Genomic DNA, 9,138 nt, shown 5'->3' with positions numbered 1-9,138 from the left:
TGTCTCCATCCAATCATCTGAGCTCTGGCTAGGTCACCTTGGACAAACCCCCTATGTTTGTTGAGAATCACCTCTATAGTAGAGATGTTAGTTCAAATGAACTAACAGAGGCTTGCTGAGATCCCACTATGCATATAAGGTTTGGTCTGGGACCAAAATCCTGGCTACTTGGTGGTGGGCTGTAGCTCTTTCCTCTACATCCTAAATCCCAGACAAGTTTCAGGAAGAAGCTGCAGAAGATTCTACGTAGCCTACCTCAGCCCTGGTCCTTAACCTGGGGCAGCAGGAATAACACATGGCCCAGAATCAGGAAACCTGGGTTCAGGCACTGGTTATTCTGTCAAGGGGTCTTAGACAAGTCACTTCCCTCCACCCCAAGACTGTTTTTGTTTCTATCAAATTGGCAGAATTTGACCAACTGGTCTCTTAAGAAGGTTCCTGGTACCAATTCTATGACTTTATTCAGGGCCTTGATTTTCTCTAAACCTCTGTCTCTCATTTATAAACTGGGAGCAGTAAGCCCTTGATAGTTGCATATCAACCCCACTTCATCCTAAATCTCACCCCTCACCCCATCTGCTGGCCCCAGGGCTGACATTTTCTACTGCTAATTTCTAAAATTGGAAAGGGGGACTATAACCCTCCCTAGACATTCCTCACCGGATGAGCTCAGCAGCTCTAAAACAGTATAGGAAGCATATCTAGTTGAAATTGTACCTCATATGGAAAATATTTCATCATACTGCCAAGCACATATTTCGTGTTCAATAAAATATTAACCTTAATCATCATCTTCACCACCTGTCTCAATTCAAAGTTACAGGGCCCTGAGCTAGGGACCTGCCCTCAAAGAGCAGAAGACAGATATAAAAAGGAAAACCTATACTGTGTTTCAGGACAAGTGGTACAACTTTAAGCTTTACAATGACCCTATTTTTATGGATAAAGCGCTGAAACTCAAAAGTGGTTAAGTAATTTGCTCAAGCAGATAAATGACCAAGCCAGGGCTCAACACCATGTGGGTGTAATACCAAAGCCTATATTTTAGTTACTGGAAAAGAAGGGAAAGTGAAGCCTTAGCACTGATACCAAGCCTACTCCTCAGCTAGCATCCCTCTATTCCTCCACTGCCTCGTCCCTGGATTGACACTTGGACCCAACTACCTGTAAGTGTGAAACATTTCACAGAGTCACTAATTATAACAGATGCAGGTAAAAGTCAGTAGGATTACCAGCACCGTCTTCTGCCAAGCACCCTGGTTTTTTGAAAACCCACAGCCCACAATGAGAGCAGGTGAAGTAGCAAAGTTAACTGTCACTCAAGTCTTAGAGAAGTGGGCTTTCTGACAGCCACACTTCATTGTGACTGTCACCCCATTAGTTCTAACTCCCTCTGTGATATGAGACAGAGAAGCAGCTCCCAGCAGGAGGCCTGCAGGTATTGGCTAAAGAACTCATCAAAGCTCTTACCTGTGAACCTTATCCCTACACAGCTAATTGCCACCCATCCATCAACCCATACTGAGGATAGAATTCCAGGAACATAAAAACCAGGCTTAAAAATCCTTGGGCAACAGAAAAACCCACAAAGGTAACAGTGGGAATGGCAAGTCATTCGTATATTCAACAAATATCAGTTGAACATCTGTCTAGGCATCAGGGGTATAAAGTGAACAAGATCAATTTAGTCCCTGTCAAACGAACAAGGAGTGGTGGAAGGGGAGGTGGGCGGGGGTGGAGGTTTCTGGGTGATGGGCACTGAGGGGGACACTTGATGGGATGAGCACTGGGTGTTATGCTATATGTTGGCAAATTGAACTCCAATTAAAAAATATGTAAAAAAGAAATAAAAATAAAAAATCGGGGGATCCCTGGGTGGCGCAGCGGTTTGGCGCCTGCCTTTGGCCCAGGGCGCGATCCTGGAGACCCGGGATCGAATCCCACATCAGGCTCCCAGTGCACGGAGCCTGCTTCTCCCTCTGCCTGTGTCTCTGCCTCTCTCTCTCTCTCTCTCTCTCTGTGACTATCATAAAAAAAAAAAAATTTAAAAAAAATCGAAGTGAAAAAAAAATTTAGTCCCTGTCTTTCAGGAGCTTAAAATATATGCATGTGCTTAATGAACATGGGATTTCCTTTTGAGATGATGACAGTGTTTTTAAACTAGATAGAAGTAACAGTCATGTGCACTTGTGCCACTGAATTATTCACTTTCAAATGATTAATTTTATATTATGTGAATTTCACCTCAATTAAAAAATAAAAACTCATAATCATGCACAAGGCATCAGGCCTGGAGACATTAAAATTTAATTCCCACCTAGATGATTTCTTCCCAAACCATTGACTGGTCCTAAAATTTCATGAGTTTCATTCATTTGTTCAGCTAGTCATTTGACGAGAATGAAAAGGTGAGCCTATCTCACCATCAAAGACTATCCCCTCCCATCTAATGGCTGGCCCTGATAATTCTACATTAAGAAACTTCATTCATTCATTTTTTCAGAGCATCCATTCTACACCAGGTACTGGGGTTACAAACTTGAATAAGACACATTCTCTGCAACAAATGCAAAAGTGCAACTATCTCTTCAAGATACTGATTTCATTTCCTTGATATATATACCCAGAAGTAGGGTTGCTGGATCATATAGCAGTTCTATTTCTAATATTTTTATATTTTTAAAAAATTTTTATTTGGGGTGCCTGGGTGATATAGATGGTTAAGCATCTGACTCCTGGTTTCAGCTCAGGGCTCAGGTTGTGATCCCAGGGTCCTGGGGTTGAACCCCAAGTCAGGCTCCATGCTCAGAGTGAAGTCTCCTTGGGATTCTCTCTCCCCACTGCCTCTGCCCCAGGCCCCACCTGCCTATATGATCTCTCTCTCTCTCTCTCTCATAAATAAATAAATCTTTAAAAAATATTTTTATTTGGATCTACTTTATACACAGTTTCAGGTATACAACAAAAGTGATTCAACTTCTCTATATATTATGCTATGCTCACCACAACGTAGCTACCATCTATCACCATACAACACTTTTACAATATCACTGATTATACTCTCTATGCTGTGCCCTTTATTCCTATAACTTATTCATCCCAAAACTTGAAACTTGTATTTCTCACTCTCCTTCACCCATTTTGCCTATCCTTCCACCCTCCTTCCCCCTGGCAACCATCAGTTTGTTCTCTGGATTTATAGGTCTGATTCTGCTTTTTTGTTTGCCTGTTTATTCATTTGTCTTGTTTTTTAGGTATAGAAGTGACCCAAATATCCAGCAATAGACAAATAGATAAGGAATATATGATACAACATACACACACACACACACACACACACACACACACACTGGCATATTACACAGCCATAAAAAAGGATGAGATCTTGCCATTTGCAACAACATGAATGGACCTAGAGAGTATTATGTGAAATGAAATAAGTCAAGCTGGGGAAGACAAATACCATATTATTTCACTCATATGTGTACTCTATTCTTAGTTTTTTGAGGAAGCTCCATGTTTTCCACAGTGGTGCATCAGTTTACAGTCCCATCAACAATGCCCACGGTTCCCTTTTCTCTACATCCTCACCAACACTTATCTCTTGACTTTGTGATAACAGCCATTTTAAAAAGCATGAAATGATATTTCACTATGGTTTTGATTTGCATTTCTCCAAAGATTAGTGATGTCAAACACTCTTTGTATACTTGTTGACTTCTCAGAGTTCCTTTAAATTTCTTGGATATTAAAAAATGATAACAATGTAAGGTGATGGATGCATTAATTAACTTAATTATAGTAATAATTTTAATATGTTTGTATATATAATCACATTGTACACCTTAAATATATATAATTTTTCCAATTACACCTCAAGAAAGTAAGGGGGGAGAAAACAAGAAAATACACACTAGCCGAAAGAAAAATTTTAAAAAAGACACACTCACTGCCTTGAGGCCTTCCCAGTTGACAAGGAAAGTTTACATCTGATATGCCCATGCTGTTCCCTATGGAAGGACACTTTCTCCCCTGGTCTTCACCTGGCTAACTGTCATAATCCTTTCATCTTAACTTGAATTTTTTTCCAAGAAGCTTCTTGACTTGCACCCCACCCCCAGCTTGAAAGTCTCTGAGAACTTAGTTCTCAAGCCCTATTTTCATCCTTCCTGTCTAAATATGAACTAATTCATATTTAGTTGCATAGCTATATTTACTGTCTATGGACCCCACAAGACTATAAGCATCATGAGAGAAGTACCAGTGTCTCTTAGCCATCACTGTGCCTAGTACCGGGGCTGGCATATAGTAGATGCTCAATAAATAGTAGTTGGATGTATAAATAAATTAAAATAGTGAACACAAACAATTATAATGTGATAGATGTTCTAACAGTGAGGGAAGGTGAAACAGAACACACCTTACTTTATCTCACTAAGGGATATAGTGAAAGGGACAAAAGAAATAATCATTAAGAGGGTATAGTTGCATTGAATCTTTAGGGGAAAATAAGAGCTCCTGAAGCAGCACAGCTGAGATGAGGTTTTGAGATGTGAGAGCACAAAATATGCATATTCAGAGAACAGTAAGTGGTTGTGGTCTGTATGACTGGACAGAACTGCCCGAGATAAGGCTAGAGATGTGGGCAGGAATTAGACCCCAAGAGATGTTGTGTGGCATACTAAGCATCCTAGAATTCACCCCATGGAATACTGGGAAGCCAGTCAAGCAGGGGTTCTTGACCTTAGATTCATAGGCGCCGCCCAGAGGTGGATTTTCAGCATCCATGGATTCTAAAATTGTATGTACAATTGTGATCAGACTTGTGTTTTCTTGTGTTTCCAGTTTTTATCAGATGCTCAGATTAGTGACTCCAAAAAAATTAAGAACCACCACCCTCCTTCACCAGCCTCACTAAAACAGCCCCACCTCCACCCCAATTCAGTGACTTTCATAGTACTCCTAACAAAACGTAAGTATCTTGTTGATTTCTTTGCTACTTGATTACTGCCTATTTTCACTTCTGAGAGGACTTTGTTTTGTTCAAGGTTCTATCTCCAATGCCTATCACACATGGCCTGGGACATACAAAGCTCAAAAAATATCTGTTGACTAAATAAATCTATCTGTAGGTGGGGGGTTTTATTGTGATAAAATACACTTAATATAAAATTTACCATCTTAACCATTTTTAAGTGTGTGGTTTTAGTGGCATTAAATACACTCACATTATTGTGCAGCCATCACCAGTATCCATCCACAGAACTCCTTTCACCTTGCAAAACTGAAACTCCATACCCATTAAACAATAACTCCTCAGCCCCTGGCAACCACGATTGTACTTTCTGTCTCTGTAACTATGCCAGGTACCTCATAGAAGTGGAATCATAGTATTTGTCCTTTATGACTAGCTTATTTCACTTAGCATAACGTCCTCAAAGTTAATGCATGTTGTAGTGTGTGTTAGAATTTCCTTCCTTTAAAAAAAAGAATTTCCTTCCTTTATAAGGCTAATTCCATTGTATGGATATGTTATATTTTGTTTATCCATTTATTCAGTGATGGACACTTGGATTGCTTCCATCTTTCAGCCATTACGAATGCTGTTATGAACGTGATGTGTGGGTTATTTTCTTAGTTCTTTTTGAAATAAGAGTAGTCACAGGATGAGTGAGTGGATGAAAGGATAATGGATGGATAGATGGATGAATGGATGGATAGATATATCAATGGATGACAGATGTATCAGTAAACTAAAGTGCTTTGAACTGAGAGTTCAGAGGTCTGCTTCCTGTTCTGACTATGACACTTTCCATCTGTATGACACACCAGACATCAGCGATACTATGAAGCAAAATGACCCCTATTGTAACAATGGCAGTAGCATTGAGTTAAAGAGAATTTCAAAATATTTATAAAGATGACTAACTCTATGTTAGTTCATGATCACAATTGGCATGTGTCAGTAAATGGATTATGTTCTAGACTTGAGGGTATTACTGACTAAGAATAGGGTTTCCCAGAATGGTAACCCTGGGAAGAAAGGGAGTGATTCCAGTTGGGTGAAAAACCACATTCTGTATTAAATATGAAACAAGTATAACATGGGTCAAAATAGCAACAACAGAGTCACTGGAAAGTTCAGGACCTTGAGCCAGAAGATACTGACAGTAAACAGATCCAAATGCCAAAAAACTGTGTATAAATGAAGGATATAGAGAGGTGAGAATTTGAGGATATTGAGCTCTGCTCTGAACTGGACCACAAGATTTGTGCATCCACAATCTCACCATCTATAGCAACTGTAAGAATCAGCCCCAACAGGAAAATGAACAAATATATATATATATATATATATATATATATATATATATATATACACAGTCCAAACCTCTCTCTCTCTCTCTCTCTTTGAAATAAAGAAATAAAATATTTTAAAAAATAAAAAGATCCTGGGATGCCTGGGTGGCTCAACAGTTGAGCATCTGCCTTTGGCTCAGGGTGTGATCCCACCATCCCTGGATCGAGTCCCACATCTGCCTCCCTGTATGGAGCCTGCTTCTCCCTCTGCCTGCAACTCTGCCTCTGTGTGTGTGTGTCTCTCATGAATAAATGAATTAAATCTTAAAAAAAAAATAGAAGCATTTCCTTTAAAAATTTAAATAAATAAATAAAAATAAAAAGATCCTCCTTTTCCCTCTCTCTGATCCTCCTCCTCACTGCTTACACTTTCTCTTAAAAAAAAAAAAAAAAAAGGAATACAGGGATCCCTGGGTGGCGCAGCGGTTTAGCGCCTGCCTTTGGCCCAGGGCGCGATCCTGGAGACCTGGGATTGAATCCCACGTCGGGCTCCCGGTCATGGAGCCTGCTTCTCCCTCTGCCTGTGTCTCTGCCTCTCTCTCTCTCACTATGTGCCTATCATAAATTAAAAAAAAAGGAATACAAATGACATATAATGACATATAAACATATTAAAAGATGTCCAATCTCTTTCTAAAAATGACATAGTAAAGCTACAGTAAGATACTATTTTTTACCTATCAGGCTGAAAAAGATTACAAACAAATTGTTAATACATCGTGTTGTAAGAGAAAACATGTTCTGTCACACAGATTGGAGCTTATATTGGTACCACCTCCAACAGGTAATTTGAGAGCATCCATCAAAATTATATCAAGAGGTTGGGTGACAGGTACTGAGGAGGGCACTTGATGGATTGAGCACTGGGTGTTATACTCTATGTTGGCAAATTGAATTTAAATTTTATTTTTTTGTTTTTGGGGGTTTTTTTATTTAAATTTAAAAAAAGAAAATATTCTTTTTAAAGAACTCTTAAAAGTTAACAATAAGAAAATTAATAACCCATCTAAAAAGTAGGCTAAAGGGACACCTGTGGAAGGGGAGAAGGATGGGGGGTGGGGGTGAGTGGGTGACGGGCACTGAGGGGGACACTTGATGGGATGAGCACTGGGTGTTATTCTGTATGTTGGTAAATTTAACACCAATAAAAAATTAATTTATTAAAATAAATAAATAAAATAAAATAAAAAATAATAAAAAATAATAAAGGGATACCTGGGTGGCTCAGCGGTTGAGCACCTGCCTTCGGCCCAGGGTATGATCCTTGAGTCCCAGGATGGAGTCCCACATCAGGCTCCCTGCATGGAGTCTGCTTCTCTCTCTGCCTGTGTCTCTGCCTCTCTCTCTCTCTCTCTCTCTCTCTCTGTGTCTCATGAATAAATAAATAAAATATTTAAAAAATAAAAACAAAAAGTAGGCAAAAGATCTGAACAGACACTTCATCAAATAATATATACAGATATCTTTTAATATGCAAATAAGCATAGGAAAAGATGCTTGACATCATGTTATTAGATAATTACAAATTAAAACAAGACGCCACTACACACCTATTAGAATGACCAAAACCCATTACACTGACAACAACAAATGCTGGCAAAGATGGGAAACAACAGGAACTCTCATTCATTGCTGGTGCAGAAGAAAAATGGTACAGGGATCCCTGGGTGGCGCAGCGGTTTAGCGCCTGCCTTTGGCCCAGGGCACGATCCTGGAGACCCGGAATCGAATCCCACATCAGGCTCCCTGCATGGAGTCTGCTTCTCCCTCTGCCTATGTCTCTGCGTCTCTCTCTCTCTCTCTCTCTCTCTCTCTCTCTCTCTCTCTCTCTCTCTCTGACTATCATCAATAAATAAAAAAAGAAAGAAAGAAAAATGGTACAGCCACTTTAGAAGAAAGTCAGGCAGTTTCTTACAAAACTAAACATATTCCTACACTACAATATACAATCCAGCAGTTGTGGGACACCTGCGTGGCTCAGTAGTTGAGCACCTGCCTTAGGCTCAGGGTGTGATCCCAGGGTCCTGGGATTGAGTCCCACATTGAGTCCCACATCAGGCTCCCTGCTTGGAGCCTGCTTCACTCTCTGCCTGTGTCTCTGCCTCTCTCTGTGTGTCTCTCATGAATAAATAAATAAAATCTTTTTTTAAAAAAATCCAGCAGTTGTGCACTTTGATATTTACTCAAAGGAGTTGAAAACATGTTTGCACAAAAACCTGCACATAGATGTTTATAGCAGATTGATTCATAATTGCCAAAACCTGGAAGCAATCAAGATATCCTTCATTAGGTGAATAAAGAAATAAACTGTGGTACATGAAGAAAATGGAATATTACTTGATGATAAAATGAAGAAATCTAGGGGCACCTGGGTGGCTCAGTCAGTTAAGTGTCTGCCTTCAGCTTAGATCATGATCTTAGGGTCCTAGGATCAAACCCCTTATCAGGCTTCCTGCTCAATGAGGTGTCTGCTCTGCTTCTCCCTCTGCCCCTCCTCCTGCTTGTGTTCTCTCTTGATATCTCTCTTTCTCAAATAAATAAACAAAATCTTGTTTTTAAAAAAAAGAGGTAAGCTTTCAAGTCATGAAAAGACATGAAGGAATGTTAAAAATATATTAATAAGTGAAAGAAGCCAATCTGAAAAAGCTATATATATAATTCTAACTATATGACATTTCATAAAAGACAAACTATGGAAGCAGTAAAAAAGATCCATGGCTGCCAGGAGTTAGAGAAAAGGGGAATGAATACCTGAATACAGAGAGTTTTTAGGGCAGT

Source organism: Canis lupus, chromosome 27 (assembly GCF_048164855.1).
Source record: "Canis lupus baileyi chromosome 27, mCanLup2.hap1, whole genome shotgun sequence".
NCBI lineage: Eukaryota > Metazoa > Chordata > Mammalia > Carnivora > Canidae > Canis > Canis lupus.
The sequence above is the reverse complement of the archived record's forward strand: the minus strand, read 5'-3'. Positions refer to the sequence as shown.